General features: G+C 41.9%; 1 non-coding gene across 1 annotated transcript; it reads left to right on the top strand.

Annotated features, from left to right (window-relative positions):
- Positions 1-15,390: 15,390 nt before the first annotated feature.
- TRNAA-UGC (transfer RNA alanine (anticodon UGC)) lies at positions 15,391-15,462 on the top strand. Its single transcript has one exon. It is a non-coding gene; the product is annotated as a tRNA-Ala (tRNA).
- The last annotated feature ends 9,756 nt before the right edge of the window (positions 15,463-25,218 follow it).

Below are 25,218 nucleotides of genomic sequence, written 5' to 3' on the forward strand. Positions count from 1 at the left end.
CGGAGGTCCTGTGGCTAGGTCGGGGCGGCTTGGGTACGGGGTGCCGGCTCCCAGCTCTTGACGGGGTGCCATTAACATATGCACCTACCGTAAGGAGTCTGGGTGTGATCCTGGATGCCTCCCTGTCTATGGAGGCCCAGGTTGCAGCTGTGGTCAAAACAGCATTTTTCCATCTACACCGGGCCCGGCAGCCTGGTGCCCTATCTCTCCCGCCCTGATCTAGCCAAGGTGCCCTTGACACTGACCCGGCGGCTCCAGCTGATACAGAATGCAGAGGCAAGACTCCTCACAGGGGTCTCTCCCCGAGAGCATATACAGCCAGTGCTCCGTCAACCACACTGGCTCCAGCTGGAGTATCGGATCAGGTTTAAGGTGCTGGTTTTGACCTTTAAAGCCTTACACGGTCTGGGACCTTCGTGTCTGCGGAGCCGCCTCTCTTGGTATACCCCCCGAAGATCTTTACGGTCATCAGATAACAACCTACTGGTGGTCCCTGGCCCTAGGAGTGTGCAGCTGCCCTTGATGAGAGCCAGGGTCTTTTCAGCCCTGGTGCCAGCCTGGTGGAATGCTCCGTCTGGTAACATCAGGGCCCTGTGGGACCTTAAAGAGTTCCACAGGGCCTCCAAGACAGAGCTTTTCCGCCAGGCTTACAATTGAGGGCAGCCACGGGTATCATCTTTTGCTGGCCTCCCTACTCCCCCCCCTCATTTATATGTTATTTTTGTTAATGGGGGGGGTGCAACCTGGTGCTTAGTCTGGGCATTATAGGTTAACTTAGGTGCCATCTGGGTTTTTAAGACTTTTAATTGGGGTTCTATTGTTTAATTTTAGAATTATTATTACTAATTTTGCTGTTAATTCTTTGATATATTTTAAGTGATGTTACCCGCCCTGAGCCTGGCGTTGGCCGGGGAGGGTGGGTTATAAATCGGAAAAATAAATAAATAAATAGGAGAAACCAGATGAGAAACTTTAAAAAGAGTCTAAAATAGATTAATCACAAAATTGCAATTTATTTATTTCAGCAGAGATTAGAAAGTACAGCATACAGAAAGGTCAAGAAACTACAGCAACCAATAAAATGCAATTATTTAACCAACTGAAAACGCTGGAAGCTGATAAAAACTTCTTAAACTGGTTCTGAAAAGACATCAGACTTGGTGCCAAGCAAATGGCTGATAGGCCGGGCATTGTGCAGGTGGGGTGCCACAACAGAAAAGGCCATGTCCTTAATGAATTCACATCCAAAGGGAAGGGTGCAGGGACCAGGTCCTCTAATGAAGACTGCTTGATTTCATTTGTACCCTGCCTTTGTCATTGAGACTTACGGCAGATTACGAAATATGAAAACCAATTTCAATCAAACAGCTCAGATCTCTAATGCAGGAGTCTCCAGCCTTTTTGAATCTGTGGGCACCTTTGGAATTCTGACATGGCGTAGTGGGTGCAGAGACAAAATAGCTGCCACAAAATGGAGGCAGAGCCCACCACAAATCATTGCCACAGCTTATCTTCAGTCACACAGTGAAGATCGTTGTGCTGTGGTGGCAGCTGCTGCCAAAGCAATGTTTTTTAAAAATCTGCACAGCCAATCAAATCTCCAGGAGTCAATCAGAAGCCTGCTGGGCAAAAGCTCTACCTGGCCCCTCCCACTTCCTTAAAATACTTGGTGGGCACCAGAAAAGGTGTTATTGGACGCCATGGCACCCACGGGCACCACCTTGGGGATCTCTTCTCTAATGAAACAAAACAATGCAGTGGGCTAGGGCTGAAGAGTTGGAAGACAATGCAAATTAAAAAAACATCTGACCTGAGACAAGAAAATAGTCAATGTAGAAAAAGAACTATCTCAGGCAAGAAAACTTGTCTATATTTTGACACAATGAAGAAAGTGTGACAAAGGTAGAAGATACTGAATTGCAGTGAAAGGGGGTGAAACATGTAATAAACATTGCAGCGTATTACAGTACTTTCTCTTATAGCAGCAATCTCTTGAACTGATCTATTATACCGTGCCGTCTGAACGTTTCTGATTTGCATATTTTGCAAAACAATAGAAGTATGGGGGCCTTCCTGATAGCCTCAGGCAGGCTGTTCCTGTACATCAGGCACATCTGAGCACAACAGTCCTTTAGATTCTCCAATGCCAGAGTATTAAGGTTCTTAAAAGTAAGAACCAGTGTTGAAGTGAGCTGGGAAATGATCTGGCCAACAATGTTGCTATATTAGCACAGACAGGATGGGTTCTCCATAGGGACACATCTTGGAACGGAGCATCATTCAGTCTTTACAGTGAACTAGAAACTGGAACACAAACTGTTTCCTAACTCCTGGGCTTTGCTCCAGTTACTCCAGATCTGCCACTGGCCATGGTTCACCTGCTCCGTCCTGCTGGCAAAAAACCGAAATGCCCAGGAGAAAGAAAATAGTAAGTATATAATAGACTCACAATGCTGCTGGTGTTGGTTGTCTGAGATTGGTGGTGGGTGGGAAGTGCCGTCAAGTTGCAGCCAACTTATGGTGACTCCGTAGGGTTTTAGAGGGAAGAAACTAACAGAGGTGGTTTGCCATTGCCTGCCTCTGCATAGTGACCCTGGACTTCCTTGATGATCTCCCATCCAAATACTAACCAGGGCCGACCCTGCTTAGCTTCCCAGATCTGAAGAGATCAGGCTCACCTGGGCAATCTGAGTCTGAAATTTCCTTTGTGTGAAATGATCTTGGCCACCTCAGAGGCTGCTTAACCCTTGGCTTGCTGAGGCTTCTCATTTTCCTGGTAACTTGCTCTGTCAGGCTTAATTCTGGTAGCCGGGATCTTGAGCCTCACCTGACGGAGTCACACTCTAATGGTGGTATCAGAGGTGTGAAGAGTGGAAAGTTCCGTTTGGAGGCTCGCATACAAGTACCAAAAGAGTCGACATGTTTGGAACCTCTTTCTGTCAGAGCGGAAGGTGTGCCCCCACAAAAGCAGCCTACACACCTGCACAGAACAAGGCGCTGGCAGGACAGAGGCTTGGGAGTGCCAAACCAGGTGGGGAGAGGAGGGGTTTGGCACAGCTGCCAGACCCGGACATTTGAAAATTGGACAAGCCACGCATGTGGGACTTCCTCCAACCACGTGCTTTAGCAAGCCTGAAATGAGAGACGGGGGATTTCCAGTGGCCGCCAAGAGTATCTAGGCTTGTATTCACTACTACTGCCATTAAGAAAAAAATTGTGGTGTTGCTGTTGGTGGCATCTCAGTTTGGGGACAGGCAGGCTAGAATGCTTCTTAATGGCTGTTAGTCATGATGGCTTCATCCAGGGGTCAGCAACCATTTGTAATTAGAGCCAAAAGATGTCCAAATTCACAGTGAGAGATCAACACAGAGCTAGGGGGAGGGGCTGTGGCTCAGTGACAGAGCGTCTGCTTGGCATGCAGAAGGTCCCAGATTCAATCCCCGGCATCTCCAGTTAAAGGGACTAGGTGAGTAGGTGATGTGAAAGACCTCCGCCTGAGACCTTGGAGAGCCGCTGCCGGTCTGAGTAGACAATACTGACTTTGATGGACCCAGGGTCTGATTCAGTATAAGGCAGCTTCATGTGTGTTAATGTGTTCAGTATAAGAATACCTGTGTGCACAATGAAAATGTACACCTTAACTTATTAATTATTTACTTCATCTATAGCCCACCTTTCTCACTGAGACTCAAGGTGGATTACATGATGCAAAACAATGCAACAATAGCACAAGTCATCTAATCACTGACATGGGGATCAATAGTCCATATTGTTTCTGCACCCCAAATACTGTTTTTTTTTTTTGCACGTCCTTTATTAGGAAGTGGAACAGATGAGTCTCACAGTAAGTCATAATGGACACAGGAGCACCCCCTGTGCAGTTGCCTCAGCGCAGTCTGCGCATGGTTCACACTCGGATTACTGGCAACTGTTCCCTGCTCTCATTGTCCTTTCTATAAAGCATCTCTAAGAAGCCCTTTCCTTCCATCCCATAAAGATCTTTGCCTCAATTCCCTTCACAAATTGGTTACGCCAACATCCCACCTGCCCCTCCATTATATCTTAACAGAGAGATTTCTTTTCTTTTTAAAGAGCCATATTGGATTATGTACTAAGCCACATTTGGCTTTAAAGCCATAGGTTTTAAATATATGGGGGAGGTGTTTCAAGCAGAGAATAGGGAGAGAGGCAGGCAGGGCGGGGGAGAGGGGTTTAAGGGACACGAAACTCTTCTAGTGCCCATTGATTCTGTCCACTTCACATGAATACCTGAAGCTGCCTTATACCAAATCAGACCCTTGGTCCATCATGGTCAGTATCGTCTACTCAGACTGGCAGTGGCTTTCCAGGGTCTCAGGTGGAGAAAGGTCTTTCACATCACCTCCTGCCTGGTCCTTTTAACTGGAGATGCTGCCGGGGATTGAACGAACCTGGGACCTTCTGCAGGCCAAGCAGAGGCACTACCAGTGAGCCACAGCCCCTCCCCCACTTCCTGGGTTTACTTTCACTCCCAGAGGAGTATGGTCAGCATCCAACCCATCTTTCCAATATTTCTTAGTTTAGAGTTTTAATTTGCCTTTTTAAAAGAGCCACATTTGACTCTGCACTAAGGCACGTTTGACTCTAGAGCTATAGGTTGGAAACCCCGGCTTAGTGGAGCCTCCAGGAGTGGGAACCCCTGAATACCGTGTTTCCCGAAAATAAGACACTGTCTTATATTTATTTTTCCTCAAGAAGACACACTATGGCTTATTTTCAGGGGATGTCTTATTTTTATTAAGTATGGTACAACAATCTACATTTATTCAAAGATAGTTAAGTCATCTTCTTAACTAAACCTGCTCGATGGGAAACGAACCCCGCCGCAGTAGACACCTAAGCTGACTCCGCCAAGCCGAATCTGCCCCAACTCTGGGGTAAGCGGCTTCGGGATCGCAGGCTACTTTCTCACAGACAGCCTGGAGAGTTTCCCCAGGTCCCCCTCTCCCGTTTTACAGTCACACAGAACCGAACCTGCACGCATCTGGTCCCCCCCCTGAAATTTAATACTGAGAGACAGAAATGCCCCCGGTTCTCCCCCCACCCCGTACACAATTCCCCCCTTTTAAACAGATGGGGAAGCATCTGCAGATGGAGAAAATAAGCCGTTTTTATCTGATGAGGCAGTCCTCGCTCTTCTTCCTTTGGATCTCACCCAAACCCCACTGGGTCAGGAAGGTGGAGAGGGAAGCTGCCTGATTCCTGCATTGTACTGATTTAAGGATCGCCGCCAAGATCTGGCTTTGTTCCATCGCTGGCGAATGCCCCGATCCTCCTCATAATCCCCACCTTCCCCCGACGATACGATTCTCTCCCAGAGGGCGGGCGGGCGAGCAAGGGGGGTCTTCCAGAGCCTCTGTCCAGCCGGTCATTCAACCCAGATGTGCCAAGAGCGGAGGTGATTTCCAAAGCCTCTTTTGTTTGGGGGGTGCGCAGGGAATCAAACCTCTCCCCACCCCCACCCCCGCCAAAGATCCTGAACGGTGAAGGGGCTGAGTCAGTGCAAGGCACGGCCCACAGACCCCGAGGTTCCCATCCCCCCAAAGCGCAAGCTGTTGGATTTCAACCTGGGGGCTGCGGCGACGGCGGCAGTGCGCAGCGTCGCCTGCCTCGAACAGCGCCTTACCGCTCCGCGCAGGTACGCTGCATATCACCATGTCTTATTTTCGGGGTATGGCTTATATTGCACAAATGCTTAGAAATCCTGCTACGGCTTATTTTATGGGTATGTCTTATTTTCGGGGAAACAGGGTACCTGTTGCTGGGAAGGGGCAACAAGAGGAGGAGAATTTGACCTCCATGCCGGGCCTTGTATGCTTCCTGGGGCATCTGGTTGGCGTAGGAAACAGGTTGCTGAACTAGATGAATCTCTGGTCTGGGCAGGGCTGTTTTTCATTAATGAGGACTGAGAATGAGTTGCATTGTTGACTCCCAAAATACAAACAGGATCAAAAACAGTCCTGGCCGTTTCTTTTATTGCACCAGGTGTGTTGGTGGAATGACAAGCCTTTGAGTTCTCTGCTTGTCATAAGCCGGATGACCTCCATAAAAGCGCCACTTGGGATGTAGATTAAAAACTAGCATTAAAAAGTCTGTCGCTGGAATTTTTCTACTTTTAAAAAACTTTTGAATTTGTTTACAGCGGCCGCTGAGAAATGTGGTTGCCTTTTTTGCTTTCTAAGCAGACATGCAAAGGAGATCGTGTCTCAGCCATATCCCTTCTGCCTTCTCTGGAGCTTTAATTCAAACAAGCCACAGCTCAGCCCCTTTAATGAATGGTTCAGTTGCAGATGGTTGGGTGGTCCCTTTGGTTTTTTAATCCCCTCCGCCTCTCATTTGCATGTGGCTTATGCAGTGACCTGGCCACCTTCCTCTGAGAAAAGCAAGGATTCCTGCCTTCTTTACAGCATACATTTCCACAAAGATAGGGTGATCTGTCGCTTGCTCTCAATTCTTGTGGTTATTTAATTTTGTCCAGTGAAAAAGCTTGATGTAGGCTTTAGGACTTTACTGAACCCTTCCCAAGGTAGAATACGGTACAGCATCAAAAGTTCGTGGCCTCCTATTGACAACCTTCATTGGATCAGTTTAGGGATCTCCCAGAATGTCTGTTTTGTTCTGGGGGAGGTAGGGTACAGTCCTTTTCCATGAAGCACTGTGGAAAGAACTTGCTATTGTACAAAGAAGCTGGGTAGAGTTCTGGGATGTATGCCATAGTTGGCTGCCTTCAAGAAGCCAATTAGGTCTTCATGGAGACCAAGATCCCTTTTATATCCAAATTCTGGAAAACTGGATTTCTGCATCTGAAAGACTAATTTTGCTTTAAAAATGCAAATCATTTCATTATTGTAGAGTGGGCTTTCATAAACCTGTTTCCAGATACTTGATAAATATTTCAGGCTGCATTATTTGGTGTCTGTTAATAATGAAAAGGAAAAATACTGTAGTCTTTCCTAAAAGAGCATATCTAGGGTTGCCAACCTCCAGATGGGGCCTGGAGATTTCCTGACATTACAACTAATCTCCAGACTACAGAGATCAGTTCCCTGGGGAGGAAATGGCTGTTGTGGAGGGTGGACTGTAAGGCATTATACCCTTCTAAGGTTGCTCCCCTCCCCATAGCCTACCATCCCCAGACTCCACTCCCAAATCTCCAGGGATTTCTCAACTCAGAGCTGGCAACCCTAAACTCATATCAAACCAGGCTTGGGAAAGATGGGAGCAAAGTGGAGGGGAAACCTGGAGATTGGACAATTAGGGAATGACCCTGTGTGGATGCTGAGGGGCAAACAAACACCCTCACTCCAGTTCAAATGTCAAATAAGAACAGAATCTCTGTGTGGAAGCAACCTCAGGGGGCTTGAGGTATGCCGTCTTTGCAATATGTGAATAATAATATCTACAGAGTTGTTTAAGAGTTTGCAAGAAGAAAATGTATATTAAGCGCCTTGAATGCTAAGAGTCATTATTATTTCAACACCACCATGAGGGAGAGAGGCATGCTTTTTAAATGATGTAAGGGGAGGTTATCAATAACTGAAGAGAGTCTTTCATCAGTTTATTTGAAATTGAAAAGGGTGCTTGAAGTAAGGCCTGTCTGTCTTTCAGTGGAGAGGTAATACTACTACTTTTGTATAGCGTTTTCAGTGGTATTGAAAAAATTATTTAAAGAATCTGTGGATATATAATAAAAACCGAAGAATAAATGACAGTCATAGTTGGTTAATAGATGTATCTAAACATTCGAAGGTACTTGATTGGCTGTGTCCAGTTTTGTGTCCAGTTTTGGGCTCCACAATTTAAGAAGGATGTTGACAAGTTGGAGCCTGTCCCGAGGAGGGCGACCAGAATGGTCAAAGGTCTGGAATCCATGCCCTATGAGGAGAGACTTAAGGAGCTGGGTTTGTTTAGTCTGGAGAAGAGAAGGTTGAGGGGAGACATGATAGCCATGTTTAAATAGTTGAAGGGATGTCATGTTGATGAGGGAACTAGCTTGTTCTCTGTTGCTCCAGAGACTAGGACACGGAGTAATGGATTTAAACTAATAGAAAAGCGGTTCCACCTAAACATTAGGAAGAACTTCTTGACGGTGAGGGCTGTTCGATGGTGGAATGCACTGCCTCGGAGGGTGGTGGAGTCCCCGTCTTTGGAGGTCTTTAAGCAGAGGCTGGATGGCCATCTGTCGGGAGTGCTTTGATTGTGGGATCCTGCATGGTGGGGGGAGGGAAAAAAAGACGATAACTGGAGTCAAGATAATGGACAAAATCAGTTTTAAAGAAAAAGACATTATAGAACAATTTACAAAATATTTTGAAAAACTGTATCAACCTCATTTAAATGGTCATAAACAAGAAGAGATTGAAAATTACATTAAAGACTCCAATGCAAGAACATTTGAAAAAGATGATTTATGGTGGAATCAAAATATTACTATGCAAGAGATCACCTCAGCAATTGCAAAACAAAAAACAGACAAAGCACCGGGACCGGATGGTTTAACAGCATGTTACTACAAATGTTTCAAAGAAGAATTACCGTATATACTCGCATATAAGCCGAGTTTTTCAGCCCCAAAAATGGGCTGAAAAAGCCGGCCTTGGCTTATACGCGGGTCAATACGGGGGGGGAGGGGGGAGGGGGGAAACTTGCCGCCGCCGCCATTTTTTTCGGGTGGGAGGGGCCTTGGGCAGCCTCCTGCAGCCGCAGGATGGCTGCCCCGGCCCCCCCGCCCCCGCCGCCATTTTTTCGGGCGGGAGGGGCCTTGGGCAGCCTCCTGCAGCCGCAGGATGGCTGCTCCGGGTCCCCCTGGGCCTCGCCGCCGCTTCCTCCCGCCGGGAGCGGCCTGGGGCAGCCTCCTGCAGCCGCAGGAAGGCTGCCCAGGCCCCCCCGGGCCGCGCTGCCGCCGGACCCTCGCCGCTGGAGAGCCCTGTCAGGTAAGCCTGTGGGGGGGGAGGGGTTATAAGCCGACCCTCGGCTTATACGCGGGTGCCTAATTTTTCCCCATTTTTGGGGAGAAATTAGGCACCTCGGTTTATACGCGGGTCGGCTTATACATGGGTATATACGGTAGCTTTACATCTTCAAAAATTGTTAATGATATTCCTCAAACTGGAAAATGCCCTGACTCATGGCAAGAAGCTCATATTGCTCTAATACACAAAGAAGGCAATGATTCTCAGAAACCAAGTTCTTATAGACCGATATCATTATTGAATGTGTACAAAATTTTTGTTTCAATTTTGGCCGAAAGATTAAAGAAGAAAATAGGTCAAATAATACATCCAGATCAAACGGGGTTCATTCCAAAAAGACTTATGCGAGATAATATACAGTTCATCATTAATGCTATAGAACATGTTAAACTGATGAAAAGAAAAGCAGCCTTTATTTTCTTAGATGCTGAAAAAGCCTTTGATAATATCCACTGGGATTTTTTTATTGCAGACTCTTCAGAAATCAAATTGCGGCAGTAAATTTTATAAATGGATACAGAGCATTTATCAAAAACAATCAGTGAGATTAGTCATTAATAATAAATTATCAGAAAATTTGAAATTAAAAAAGGAACACGACAAGGATGTTCACTCTCACCGTTATTATTTAATATGGCACTTGAAATATTGGCAAACAGAATCAGACAAGACGAGAAGATAGGCGGATTGAAAGTTGATGGAGAGGAGTACAAATTGAAATGTTACACTGATGATGTGGTATTAACATTAGAAAATCCCGCTGAATCAATTTAACATCTTATGGATGAAATAGAGAAATATGGTCAGCTATCGGGATATAGAATAAATAAACATAAGACAAAGATAATTTTGGAAAATCTGAGCAAAGAGGACAAACAAACTATAAAAATTCTTACAGGATGTGAGATAACAGAAGATCTGGTCAGATACCTTGGAATATATATCACTGGAAAAAACCTTACATTAATAAAAGATAATTATCTCAAATTGTGGTTGACAATACAGCAAGATTTAAAAAGATGGACTAAACTTAATTTACCATGGATGGGAAGAATTGCTGTTGTAAAGATGAATGTATTACCGAAGCTGACATTTCTTTTTCAAATGCTTCCAATCCAAATTGAAGATAAGGCATTGAAAGAATGGCAGAGACAGATCAACAAATTTGTCTGGGCGGGAAAGAAACCAAGAATTAACTTTAGAATTATGCAAGATGAGAAGAGGTGGACTTGCTTTACCAAACATCAAGCTCTATTACCAAGTGGCTGGATTAGCATGGGTAGAAGACTGGATAAAAAAGCCAAATCAAACAACTTTGAATATTGAAAAGGGCGCGTGGAGTAAAGGATTTCATTATTATCTATGGAAAGCTAAGAGCAAAGAAATTTTTGGAGCGAAGCATGTTATCAAAGATGGACTAATGAAGATTTGGCTTAGTAATAGAAACAGGTTAAGCCCGAAACCTCCACAAATGATGTCCCCCACAGATGCACATTTGTCTAAGGGAGAGAAGAAGAAAGTAGATATGATCCGATATCAAGACATGATGAATGAACAAGGACACATAAAAACATGGAATGAGATCAAGATGAATAAAAATATTGACTGGCTGACTTTTAATCAAATGATTATGAAAGTATGACAGGATTGTTTTTCACAGGATGGCATGAGAAAAATCACAGAATTTGAAGATTTAATTAGTAAAGAATCAGACCACATTTTGGGAAAATTTTATAAACTTATACTTAAAAATGAAACAGAAGAAAAACAAGTTAAGAAACGCATGGTAAAATGGTTGGAAATTTTTTAAAAGGAGATAACTTTTCAGCAATGGGAAAAACTTTGGACTAAATCTATCAAGTTTACGGCCAGCAATAATTTACGTGAAAATTGGTATAAACAATTTTTTAGATGATATATCACACTGATGGATATTAAAAAAATGGATGAGTCATATGATAGTTGATGTTGGAAATGTAAAGACAAAGTTGGAACATATTTTCATATGTGGTGGACATGTAAGAACGTTAAGAAATTTTGGATACAAATACATCAAGAAATTTAAATTTTTTTAAAAATAATATTTTCGTTAAATCCAGAGACTATGTTACTAGGAGTGGAACCTAATAATATGGACAGAAATTTGGGAGAATTATTTGGCTATATGACAACAGCGGCCAGATTGGTACTGGCAACATTTTGGAAACAGGAAAACTTTCCAAATGTAGAAAGATGGCAACAGAAAATGGATGAATTTGTGGTGATGGCCAGATTGACTAGCTTGTTGAGAGAGAAGACAACTGATGAATTTCAACTAAAATGGGAAAGCTACTTGGACTATGTTCAACAAAAGGGATAGATTGATAGATGTAAGACTTGGAATATATAAATTTATAATTAGAATATAAAGAATTTACTATGTAAACCATATTGATAATGTAGTAACGATGAAATAGACTCCCCGAAGGAGTATAAACTGTGTGAATGGATGTGTGAGTTTATGTTTGTTTGTTTGTATATATTTTAAAATTTAAAATTTAATAAAATATTTATAAAAAAGAAAAGAAAGGGGGGTTTGAAGGTCTAACTACAGAGCACTCAAGGTCTTGGTTGTGCTAATGACTCTGGCCGAAGTAGGACCATGGTCTACCAGACAACACCCTGCTGGAAGGTCACATCCAGGGACAGAGAGGGTAACAGCCCAATTGTCTGTGGGACTGGAAGATCTGACTGTCTCCAGGGTAGATTATAAATTCCCTATATACAGAGAAGAAGCACTCTTCTCTTGCATCTTGCTCTTGACTTAGGAGCACAAGCCTTGAAGAAATAAGCTTCATTTAGGAGGGGCTTGTGAGTCCATTCCTTCACAGAGGGCACGAAAAGTAGGGCATCAGTGCATGTTCTTAAGTCATGAATAAGCTCGTGGCATATCTGTTTTTCTTATTATGTGTTCAGGTCTTCAGTGTATTTATGTTGAGCTTCACATGGGAGCTGATCTACTGATATTATCTGCTTGGTCAGCAAAAAGCTGTTTCTCTGGGGATTTTGTGGTATTCTTTGGCATGTTCTAGATGAGGAAATTACAAAAGTATTAGGAAAAAGGACAGCAAAGGACAGTGAGCAGAGCTGCCCCTCATCCTAGCCCTAGCCCTGACCCTCATCCTGAAGGCTAAGGGTGAGCAATACTTGTTTTGGGTGTCTAGCAGTGCAATCCTAAGAACACTTTCTTGGGAGTTACTTCTGAGTTGCTCTGCTGAGGTTTTCTCCCTTTGATGCTTCAGTTGGATCATCTTGAACCTTCTGCTTTGGGACAATGTAGATGTAGCACAAGCCAAAGCATGTTTACTAATTGCTCTTGAGTTTACATGGGACTTCCCCTAGCCAGTGAGTATTCCCCCCCCATCTGTTAGTGCTGTTCTATCCTAAGAAGAGGCTTTCAGTCTACAGCTTGAATACCAAGCAACCTGCAAGTAGGATTTGGGAATCTTTCCAAGTGGATTCTTAAGGGTCTCCAGGCAGCCGGCACTAATTGAAAGTAATTGCCTCATCCATATTTATCATTCCTGTTTTCCTTTCCTCCTTCAAATATTGAAACAGTGATCTGGTCGTCTCCACACAATGGAGCTTTGGAGCTTACCAGCGTCCTCATTAGTTATTGTTTCTAAAAGGAGTATTAAGGTGCCATACAAAACTTAAGCTCAATACCTGCAGCTCTTACAATCTAGGGTGACAGTTTGGTGGTGTGATGAGAGTGTCAGACCTGGGTTCAGATTCTCCACTATGCCATGAAGCCTAGTGGGAGACCATGGGCCAGGACCTCTCTCTTGGCTTTGCCTTCTTTCTGGGATTGTCATGAAGATAAAGAAGGGGAGTAGAGAACCATGGACAACCCCAAGAGCTTCTTGGAGAAAGGGCAGGTAGCAGTGGTTAAGAGCTGTGGTTTGGAATGGTGGAGTCTGATCTGGAGAACTGGGTTTGATTCCCCACACCGCCACATGAGCAGCGGAGGCTAATCTGGAGAACTGGATTTGTTTCCCCACTCCTCCACATGAAGCCAGCTGGGTGACCTTGGGCTCTCTCAGCCCCACCTACCTCCCAGGGTGTCTGTTGTAGGGAGGGGAAGGGAAGGTTGTAAGCTGTTCAAGTCACAGCTGTATTACATTTCTAATAGCACCATTATAAGCAGTTAGTTTGGGTTGGGTAGTGGTGTTGGTCTGCAATAGAAGAGCTAGATTCAAGTCCAGCAGCACCTTAAAGGCCAAAAAGATTTTCAGGGTATAAACTTTTTGAGAGTCAAAGCTGTTTTCGTCAGATACGAGATGTATAGGCAGAGTTACACCGGTCTAAGCTCATTGACTTAAATGGAATTAAAAGGATAAAACTTTCTTTATGATCATACTGTTTAATTGTCATGGTTTCCCACAAGGAACTATAGTTTTGCTAAGATGTGGACAAAGCTAAAATCCCAAAGCTTCTTTATTTATTTAAATTTGTTAAAATATTTATATGGCTGCCTTTTCCCCAAGCATTTCAGGCCCCAAGGCAGGGCAGGGAGTCAAGTCCTTTATAATGCAGAGACACGCACTTGTAACATAAGGAATTTTTTTAGACAAGGAAGTTGTGCCTTAGAGCCTCATATAGTACCTAAACGGGGTACTCATGAGAGCAATTTCTTGATAGGTACAGATAAAAGTGATCAGATCAAGCCTGGATTCTCCTTTGAAGCTTGAAACAACTAAACTGAGGCTAATCATACTTTGGTCACATTGTGAGAAGACAAGACTGACTGGAAAAGACAATAATGCTAGGAAAAGTTGAAGGCAGCAGAAAACGAGGACGACCCAGTTTGCAAGACCTGAGCAAGGCTGGTAATGATAGGATGTTTGGAAGGACATTAATTCATAGGGTCGCTAAAAGTTGGAAGTGACTTGACAACACATAACACACAGTTAAAAATGTGAATCAGCCATCTTGGGCAACATAGGAGCCAGCTCTGGTTCCAAGCTGTCCTCTGCTGTCAACTCAAAATGGTTGCCATTCTTCTCAGAGGTATGTATTCTTCTCAGAGTTTCTACCTGCTCTTACAAAAAAAGTATATTCCCTCCAAGATTTTAAACGGTCCTTTGTTCAGAAACATTGCTGCCTTTGGTTTGCTATCAAGGACTTTCTTAAATTAAACAGGTATTTTTGAGCCAAAGGGAGGAGGATAGTGGTAGCGGTTATTTTACCATTATCCTCATACTCTGGTGTACTGAGGGTTGCCAACTTTAAGATGGGGTCTGGAGATCTCCCAGAATTACAACTGATCTCCAAACTGATCTCTGTTCCCCTGGAGAAAATGGCTGCTATGGAGGGTGGACACTATGGCATTATACCCTGCTGGGGTCCCTTCCCTCCCCAGGCTCCACACCCAAATCTCCAAGAATTTCCTAATTCAGAGTTAGCAACTTTATATACCAGCCCCTTTCTTTCATAATCTCATCAAGCTCTGCCTTCTGACCAGTCAAAAGACACCCTTGGTTTTGCCCACCTCCAAGTATTTTTAAGATCACATGTTGGTAATCCTACCAACCTTACACAGGCAAAAACAGGGCGAATGGTGCAGTTACTAACATCCTCATTCTCACACCAAAGATCATATTCTGAGTTTGCCGCCCCCACACCTTGCCCTGCTATGAGTACCCACTGCTGTCCATGATATACCATCTGCTGTATGCATTCATTCTGTAAGAACTTGGATCTACACTGATTAGAAAAAAGGTGCATTGGGCTACCAACCTCCAGGTGGGACCTGGAGTTCTTGCAGAATGACAGCTGATCTCCAAACGATAGACGCCAGTTTTCCTGAAAGTCTTCAGAGGGTTGACTCTATGGCATCACATCCCTGCTGTGCCCCCTCCCCAGGCACTGACCCAAATTTCCAGGGATTTCCCAAGCTGGAGTTGTCAACCCTAATTTAGGCACTTTGTCTTTTGAAGGTATAATTTTGGTTTATGCACCACCATGGTGAGGCCTAATGGGTCAATGCCTGTATAGAGTCTGCGTCCTAGACCATTCCTGAAGGCCTAAACAAAATACGGGTGTTCTGGTTATCTCCAAATACAAATCCATATCTTCTGTATTTTTATAAGTTATTTTGTTTAATTGCCTGTTCTTTTGTTGCTACCCAGTTGTGTTTGTGGTGAATATACTGAAGGGCGGTTAATAGATGCATAAAAAAAAACAAATATTCATAATTAAGTTTAATTAGAAGTTTGATGGTGCCATTGGAGGTCAGGAATTGAGGGAGGAGAGCAATTGTTTCCCTTTTGACTTGATTATCCATCATAATAAATTGAATGTGTAGGTTTTGTGGTGTTTGTTTCTAGGTTAAAGGGGAGGGGCTGTGGCTCAGTGGTAGAGCATCTGCTTTGCATGCAGAAGGTCCCAGGTTCAATCCCTGGCATCTCTAGTTAAAGGGACTAGGCAAGAAGGTGATGTGAAAGACCTCTGCCTGAGACCCTGGAGAGCTGCTGCCGGTCTGAATAGACAATACTGACTTTGATGGACCAAGTATAAGGCAGCTTCATGTGTGTTCATGTGTTGAAGCCAATGCCACTTCTGATACTTCCCAGTGTAGGAACACAAAGAAATAAACCTTGGCTGGAAGAGAATTACATTAGTTATTCCCAAGAGATAGCAATCCCAAACTGTGATCTCTGAGAGAACTAAATTAAGCAATTAAAGTTTTCTATGCTATTAGGTGTGATTAGATCACTCCAATGCAGAGTAGAATTATCTCCAAGTAGGTTGACAGTAGCATCTCTGCATGAGTTTCTGCTCTGCATTCCATTGAGACAGCAGGGACAAATGGTGACATTTTTACACACACGCACACACACACACACACACAAGTTTTTAGTTTCTAGTGGCATGCCATTTGTACTCTTCCACACCTTGAAAGTAAACCTTTTCTGCTACAAGAAGGAAATGTGTTTCCAAGTTCATTTTAAAAAGAAAAATGTGTTACAGCTATCAGGATTTTGGGAAACACTGGTCCAAGACTATCAGATGAGCAGTTTTTTTTCAATCTGTTGATTATGGCAGCCTAGGATAACTTGTTTGCTTATTTGTTTAAGGAATTTCTGCCCCAATTTTAAACTAAAAAACCTTCAAGAACATAAACATATAATGATTAAAATTACTAATAAACCAGTAAAACCAGAGCATGATTTAAAGTCAACATGCAGTAAAAAATAAATACAAGAGCAGCAGGTGATATTATAACAATCAAATACTGGATTTCCTGGAGACTAAGTTCTATGAGGAAAGGTTGAAGGAAAGGTCCTATGAGGAAAGGTCCTATGAGGAAAGTTTGAAGGAGCTGGGCATGTTTAGCCTGAAGAGGAGGCGACTGAGAGGTGAACACATACATAAAGCTGCCTTATACTGAATCAGACCATTGGTCCATCAAAGTCATATCAAAGGTGATATGATAACCATCTTCAAGTCCTTGAAGGGCTGTCATATGGAGGATGGTGCCGAGTTGTTCTCTGTTACCCTAAAAGGTCGAACCAGAACCAACGGATTGAAATTAAATCGAAAGAGTTTCCGTCTAGACCACTGGTTCCCAACCAGGGGTCCGTGGACCCCCAGGGGTCCGCGAGAACTAAATTAAGGTCCGCGAAACAAAGTTATAAACCCATAATAAATTAATATTTTCAATTAAAAGTTCTCTATTATAAAAATATATATTCAGATATTATTCTAAGCTTAATGTTTAACTAACAGTTATGATTAAAGTTTATTTTCAAATCCTCAGAATTTTTATTTTGAACCTTGGGGTCCCTGCACTGAACAAAAAATTCCTTGTGGTCCCTGGTCAAAAAAAAGGTTGGGAACCACTGGTCTAGACATTAGGAAGAGTTTTCTAACAGTTAGATGGTTCCTCAGTGAAACAGGCTTCCTCGGGAGGTGGTAAGCTCTCCTTCCCTGGAGGGTTTTAAGCAGAGGCTAGGTGGCCACCTGTCAGCAATGCTGATTCCATGACCTTAAGCAGATCATGAGAGGGAGGGCACCATGGCCATCTTCTGGGCATGGAGTAGGGGTCACTGGGGATGTGGGGGGGGGGAGGTAGTTGTGAATTTCCTGCATTGTGCAGGGAGTTGGACTAGATGACCCTGGTGGTCCCTTCCAACTCTATGATTCTGTGATTCTACTTGGGAGGGAAAAGTATTTTAACTTAGTGGCTGAAAGTTGGGTGTCATTCATATGTTTCTGGGAGGGAATTCCATAATTGGTGCACTACTTTTGGAAAGAGTTTAACCCTGATCACCACTTGCCTATCCTCATAAGATGTGGAGAAGGGCCTCCAATGACGATCTTTAAGGATGGGCTGGTTCCCACGGGAGCAGGCGGTACTTCAAGTATCTTGGCCCCAAGTTGTTTAGGAATGTGAAGTTGAAAACCAGGGCTTTGAATTGTGCCCCCAACCAATTTGGAATCCAGTGAAGATCTTTTAATAGTGGCATAATATTTTGTCCCAGCCTGACCCTGTGAAAGGACCTCAGCAAGGCGGATGGACATTCAGCACCTCAGCTTCTCTGAAGACGGGGCTTTTTTAGTGGTGGCACCATGCCTTTGGAACGCCCTCCTCCTTGAGGCTCGCCTGGCAGCAACATTCCTTTCCTTCATGTGCCAGGCCAAAATCCAGGCTTTTAACTTAGGGGACCCATCCTCTTTAGCTGTGTTATGGTCTGCTCTGAGACTGAGGGTTGTTTTATCAGTATCATTTTAGACTGCTTTGTCTGCTACTTTTTTACTTTTTTTTTAACCTGACCTGTTTTGATGGGCTTGGTTTGGTTTTTTATTGTTTCTACTGTCTTGGCTTTTTTATTAAGTTGCTGGTATTATATTGTTTTAGTTATGAGGCAGGTTCTGTGGGGGGGGGGACAGTATACAAATTTTTTTAGATGAATAATTGCTGCTGCTGTCTTGAGTGGAAATGGAGATTTTCGCCTCCTGTTTTGATTGCTCCGGCTGCTTCCACCGGTCTCTCTCGTCTCCACTCCTGCAGCCAGAGTTGTGCATTTGGCCTGCACATGGCTCCACACACAAACATTTCTGAGGCTGAGAGCTGTCAGTCCAACAGCTGGCTGTGTGAGTCCGCTCTGGTGGCGCTTACCTTGACCGTCTCTTCATTCCTTCTCCTGCCACCGGACTGATATCCCCCAGCCGCATAAAAATAACAAGAGAACCTGGGTCTGACCTGGGTCAGATGGGATGCACCAGCCTTTGCTAGACTGCAGCCAGCACGTGCACAGCAAGACCATACAAAGAGTCTTGTGGCCCATGAAAGACTCTCACATTTGCTGTGGCAGATGCTTCTGTGGCCCACTGCTAAATTCATGATGTGCTTTCTTTGAGGAAATAGCCATAATACCTATTAAACAGAAATAAATAGAGTGTATGAGATTTGACCTGGAGTGGATGATAGATCCTGTATTATTGTAATATTTGAATGTGCCCTGGGCGCTATTGTCAGAAAGAGAAAATCAACAGGCGGTTGTCAGATTTGCTACTCTCAGAGAAACAGGAGGGTGCTCTCTCTCTCTCTCTCTCTCTCTCTCTCTCTCTCTCTCTCTCTCTCTCTCCCTCCCTTCCTTTGAAATTAATTTAAACTGTATTTGCAGGCTTGGTGATTGGGGACTGGGTAAAGGGGGAGGGAATGGGAGATTTAGAGCTTATTAGAACATTCAGCTTGGCTCTCAACCAGTTTAATTTTTGCCTGTAGGCTTTGCTGGGGAAAACAGATGATTTGCTAAGCTCGCGATGCCAAAAGGAAATGATGCCAAAAGGAAACGAAGGAACGTCTTCAAATGATGTCTTCGTATGGCTCCCTACCTCTCCTTTCTTAAAAGCCCCATTCTAAACAATGCCTAAAGAAATGACAGAATAGCATCATTGTAAATGTTTTATGGTATGTGTTTCTCCCCAGTAAAGCATCCCTCATTGAATTAAAATGCCCCTCTTACATGAACACTAATGAAGCAGTCTTATCCTGAGTCAGAGCACTGGTTTGCGAAGGTCAGTATTCTCTGGCTGGCCTGGCTCTCTGAGGTCTCAGGCAGAGGTCTGTCACATCGCCTGCTACTCAATCCTTGTAACTAGAGATGCTGGAGATTGAACCTGGGACCATCTGCATGCAAGGCAAACTCTGTACCACTGAGCCACAGCCCCCAGTGCTCCTCCCCATTGGGTGTGGTGCTCCTAGAAGCCACTCTTGCGTATGAGAAATGGCTGAATCATGTACATACTTCTGTAAAGCTTGGATGACAAGCCGCTGGTGGCAACATCCGCAAACAGTTACTTTCATCCAGTGTTCAATCCTAGAATGCCTTTCCCCCCTCAGTCACTAGGACTCTACAATGAATCATTTGGAGTAACAAGTGGGGGCCCCCTCTTACCCGCTGAGCCCCCCCCCCCCATGGAGCCTGCACATGCACAGACAACGGTATTGTTTTGGGGGGATTTAAACCCCTCGTGTTTTTTTTCCCCTGATTTCAGATTATTCTGTAAACCTGGGGGATGCCCCAAATTTGCAGAAATGTCTGTTTACTGTCAATGTGGGCCTGATCTGCAGATTTAGATACCTGCAGATTGGCCCGTACTTGGTTATTAGATGAATAGATAATGAGGAATCTTCCTTGTGAGGAAAGGCTAAAATATTTGAGGCTTTTTTAGTTCAGAAAAAAGACAGTTAAGTGGGGACATGTTCAAGGTTTATATAATTGTGGAAGAAGTAGATACATTTTGTTTCTCTCCTCTCCCCTAAGGCTAGCCAGTATTTGGGGGCACTTGACAAAATGTGGCTGGTTGTAGATTGAGGAGTGGAAGGACTTTGCACAATGACCTTGGAATCCACTGCAACAGATCATGGAGATGAACTTTTTTTTAATTAAAATTTTATTGGTTTTTATAATAGAAATTTTCCATAATAACTAAGAACATATAAACATTACAAAGAAAGAGAAAAGATAAAGGAAATTTCTTTGACTTCCCCATCACCTCTGTCCGCTTCTAAATAAAGTATTTTTATCCCAACGTGATCTGATCTGATCTTAATTATTCTTAAACTCATTTAAGTTTCATTTAACTTTCATATAACATACTCTATTGATATAAATGGTTATAATTCTTAGTATTAATAGTGTCGTCTAGATCAGATTAAAAGATATTCTTCCATTTTTCCCAGTTTTAATTCATTTTCACAATATTTCATCCAAACCTCCCATTCCCCCATAAATCGAACATTGTCTTTTTGATTTATAGTAGCTGTAAGTTTTGCCATTTCCACCAGTTCAAACATTTTCGTAATCCAGTCTTTTTTCCCCAGGAATATCTGCCCCTTTCCATTTTGCTGCATAGAGCAATCTTGCAGCTGTTGTAGCATAAATCAAGAAGTTTCTTTGTGTTGACAAGTCATCAGGTATCATACTTAATAGCATCATTTCTGGTATTTTGGGTATATTTTTTTGTAGTATCAGTCTTAGTTCGTTATAAATCATATCCCAAAAATCCTTGGCTTTGTCACAGGTCCACCACATATGGTAAAAGGAACCAACTTCCTTATTACATTTCCAACATTTAGGGGACGTCGTTTTGTAAATTCTTGCAATCTTCTTAGGTGTTAAATGCCATCTATACATCATTTTATAGATATTTTCTCGAACTGACTGGGCATTTATTCCTTTCAGGTCTTTCGACCATAGTCTTTCCCATTTATTTAAAACAATATCATGTCCCACATTTTGAGCCCAATCAATCATTGTTGGTTTAATTGTCTCCTGCTTACAATATATTGTTAAAAGAAGATTATATATTTTAGATATTAGTTGAGTGTCATTGTCTAATAACATCTTATGAAAAAGCGATTTTTCTTTAGAAAATCCATTTCTCATATCTTGTGTGAAGACTGATTTAATCTGACAATATTGGAGCCATTGTAAATCCTCTTTAAGTAACTGAAAGTCTTTTAGTGAGCATTTTTTCCCTTCCCAGTTAATTAAGTCCTGGTAAGTAATAAATTTATCCGGTCTAAGTGGGCGTAAAGTCAGCATTTCTTGGGGTGATATCCACATCGGAGTTACTGGTTCAAAAATATGTTTGTATCTCATCCAAGTACGAAATAAGGCGGACCTGATTATATGGTTACGAAATGATGCATGTATCTTAATTTTATCGTACCATAAATAGCCATGCCATCCACTTATATTGTTGAAACCTTCAAGATCTAACAAACGCACATTGGATAAGTCCATCCAGTCTTTTAGCCATGTTAAAGCTGCCGCTTCAGCGTAGAGTTGAAAATTAGGTAGTGCTAGACCTCCTCTAACTTTAAGATCCACCAGATATTTATAAGCAATCCTCGGTTTTTTCCCTTGCCAGATGAAGTTTAATATGTCTTTCCTCCAGGTATCAAAGTATTTGACATGTGATATTATAGGTAAATTTTGGAATAAGAAGAGTATCCTTGGTAAAATATTCATTTGGACTGTTGATATACGTCCCAATAGTGACAACTTTTTATTTGACCAAATGATCATATCAGTTTTTATTTTACTCCATAGTTTAAGGTAATTGTTGTTTATCAATTCTTTATTCTTCCCAGAGATCCAGATTCCCAAGTATTTGACTTTGTTAACTTTCTCCCAACCTGTGTATGAAGTAAATTCCTGCTGTTGTGTTTCTGGTAAATTCTTGAATATTGTCTTTGTCTTTTCTTGATTGACTTTAAATCCCGATATGCTTCCAAAGTCGTCCAAAGTCTCCAATAATATCTTCATTGATTGTGTTGGGTTTTCTAAAATTAACAAGAGGTCATCCGCGAATGCTCTCAATTTGAATTCATGTTTTTTAATTTTTAATCCACGAATGTCCTCCATATTCCTTAGCTTGCAACATAATGATTCCAACACCAACAGAAATAGTAGCGGAGATAGAGGTCAGCCTTGTCTAGTTCCTTTCTTGATTGAACAATTGTCAGACATTGACTCATTCACCAAAATTTTTGCCTGTTGGGATGTGTATATGGCCGATATACCTCTCAAGAAGCGGTCTCCAAAATTTAATTTTTCCAGTATCTTTTTCATAAAATCCCAGGAGACCATATCAAAAGCTTTCTCTGCATCCAGGAATACAAAGGCCACCGTGTGTTGGATGTTCTGGTCATAATATTCCATAGAATCTAGTAGAATTCTTATATTATCTTTAATTTGCCTTCCTGGAACAAAGCCTGCTTGGTCTTCGTGAACAAGGTTCTTAATGTAGTGTTTCATCCTATTCGATAAGACCGAGGCATAAATCTTATAATCCACATTTAACAGCGAAATAGGTCTATAGTTTGATGTTTTTTCTGGATCTCTTCCTTCCTTAGGTATCAACAATATAAATGCATGTGACCAAGTCTCTGGGGATACTCCCTTATCCAAAATTGTATTACAAAGTAATACAAAAAAGTCTACTAAGTTATCACTAAATGTTCTATAAAATAGTGCAGTAATTCCATCTGGTCCAGATGTCTTATCCGGTTTCTGTTTCATTATTGCTTCTTGTAGTTCTTCCCTTGTAATTGGAGCATCTATCCATTCTCGTTGGGTTGTTGAAAGGGTATTCATCTGTATTGAATTTAAGAAATTATCCATTTTCTGTTTTGAAATATTTTCTTTCTGATATAATTTAATATAGAATGAAACAAATTCCTTTTGTATTTCCAAAGTCGAATAAACTGGTCCTTTAGCAGATTGGATTTTTGTTATAATCTTCTTTTGAAATGAATCTTTCAGTTGTGTTGCTAGGAATTTTCCAGGTTTATTAGCATGTTCAAAGTATTTTTGTTTGGCAAATTTTAAATTTTTATTCATTTCCTCCATTATTACCAAATTTAATTGATGTTTAGATACAGAAATCTTCATTTGTATTTCATTTTTCTCTGCTTCCTGTGATACCGTAACAAGTTTTTGTTCCAAGTTTTGTAAATCCCAAAGTATATTATTGGTAAGTTTTAGTTGGGTTTTCTTCCAGGCCGTATGTTTCTGTATCATAAATCCTCTTAGAACAACTTTAAATGCATCCCAAACTATATTCAACGAAGTTTCCCCATTAAGATTAATTTCAAAGAAGTCTCTAATTAAATCCTGTAATTCTTTTTGAATCTTGTTATCCTTTAAAAGTTTATCATTCAGTCGCCATCTGAATGCTTGTTTATTGTTCCATTCAAATGTAACCGGGTTATGGTCAGAAAAAGTTCTTGGTATAATTTGGATTTTACGTAATTGCGTGAAGATAGATTTACTAGCCCATATCATATCTATTCTGGAGTGTGAATCGTGTCTCGCTGAATAAAAAGTGTATTCTTTAGCCGATATATTCATTGTTCTCCAAATGTCTTGTAATTCCAATTCTGAAGCCATGGTGAAGAAAGTTTTAGGTAAACATCCTTCATTTTCGTCTTTTGCGTTTGATTTTTTATCCAAAGTTGGGCGAATAACACCATTGAAGTCGCCCATCAAAAGAATCTGGTCATTTGCATACTGAGAAATCAGTTCATGTAATTGTCCATAGAATTTAGCTTTTCCTTCGTTAGGTGCATATATTCCTACTACAATCGTCTTTTGCCCCAATATTTTGGTCTTGATAATTACAATTCTCCCTTCATTGTCTTTGTACAATAGTTCAGGACTTAGGTTAGAATGAGCATATATCACTACTCCCTTTGTTTTTGTTTGAGCCGATGCAACAAATGCTTGTCCAAGCATTTGTCTCTCTAGGTATTTTTTGTGTTTTGTTGCTATATGGGTCTCTTGTAAACAAATTAAGGAGTATTTGTATTTCTGTAAATATTAAAAAATTCTAGCCCGTTTAGTTTTTTCATTTAGGCCATTCACATTCCAAGAAATTACTTTTGCCATGATGAAATAATTATTGAAGCAAAATATTCAGTCTATAACGCAGTGCCTCCTTCTGCTCCCTGTGGTTCTTCTTCTTCTTCTTCTTCCTCTTCCTTTTGTTCCAAAGTTAGTCCTTTGAGCTCTGTTTTGTATTTCCTCAAAAATTTTCCCACATCTGATGGAGATGAAATTGTCATTTTCATTTCTTTGTAGGTAAAGGCCAAGCCTTGTGGCATAATCCAATGATATTTGATGCCATTAGCTTTCAGAACAGACACAAATTCTTTGTAATTATTCCTCTGTGAAAGTAGATGTCTTGGTATATCCTTTAATAGTATTAGAGGAGTATCTCCTGCTGAAACCGGGTTGTCATAGTGGATCTTCATGATCCTGTCCTTAATCCTAGTGTCATAAAAAACAATAATGAGATCTCTTGGTTTAGATCTTTTCATTCTAGCAGGTAGTGGTATTCTGTAAACTCTGTTGATGGTCTGATTCAATTCTTGTTCCTCTATTTGAAATAAGTACGACAGATTAGGGACTACCGCTTCTTTGTTATCTCCCATCATATCTGGAAAGTTGCGCAGACGAAGGTTGGTTTTTCTTACTCTCATCTCCATCATTGCTATCTGGTCTTTAACAGCTGTCTGGTTAGTTTGTATTGTTTCAATTTGCTTTTCTTGGCTTGCTAATTTTTTCTTTGTGTCCTTGTGCTCTTCCATCACTTTCTTAACTGATGAATCCATTGCTTGCATATCCATCTTCATAGTGTTCATTTGGGTCTTAACATCTTTAAGGTCTTCTGTAACCACATCTAATTTTTGGTTAATAGCTTGAGAAGCTTGGCCAAGATTTGTCATCATAGCAGTCAGCTGTGTCATCTGTGTAGACATCTGTTCAAACTGTTTAGTTGTTGCCTCTGTGTGCTTGGCTAGCATATCTTGCAATTTCTTTTCCATGGTTGAGATTTGTGCTGCTTCTTTCAGTTTTGTATAGGCAGGGCTATGTAATGAGCCAGAACGGGGTCGGGATGTAGACATTTACATTGGAAAAAGGCTGGTAAAATACATATCCTCTGGCAGGGCCCTTTAGTTGGTTGTTTATAAAGAGTGTTTCGATGATCAGCTTAGTAATTTTTCCGCATTGAAAAGACCCCTATTTCACTTTAAAACAGCATATTAAAATTTTAAAATACCAACAAGTATTTAGGTCCCGCTCTAGGTCGGGTCAATCAGGAAGTATTCCGGAAGTTCAGTTCGCTGTGGACCTTCTACCGCCTC

Source organism: Euleptes europaea, chromosome 19 (assembly GCF_029931775.1).
Source record: "Euleptes europaea isolate rEulEur1 chromosome 19, rEulEur1.hap1, whole genome shotgun sequence".
Classification (NCBI taxonomy): Eukaryota; Metazoa; Chordata; class Lepidosauria; order Squamata; family Sphaerodactylidae; genus Euleptes; species Euleptes europaea.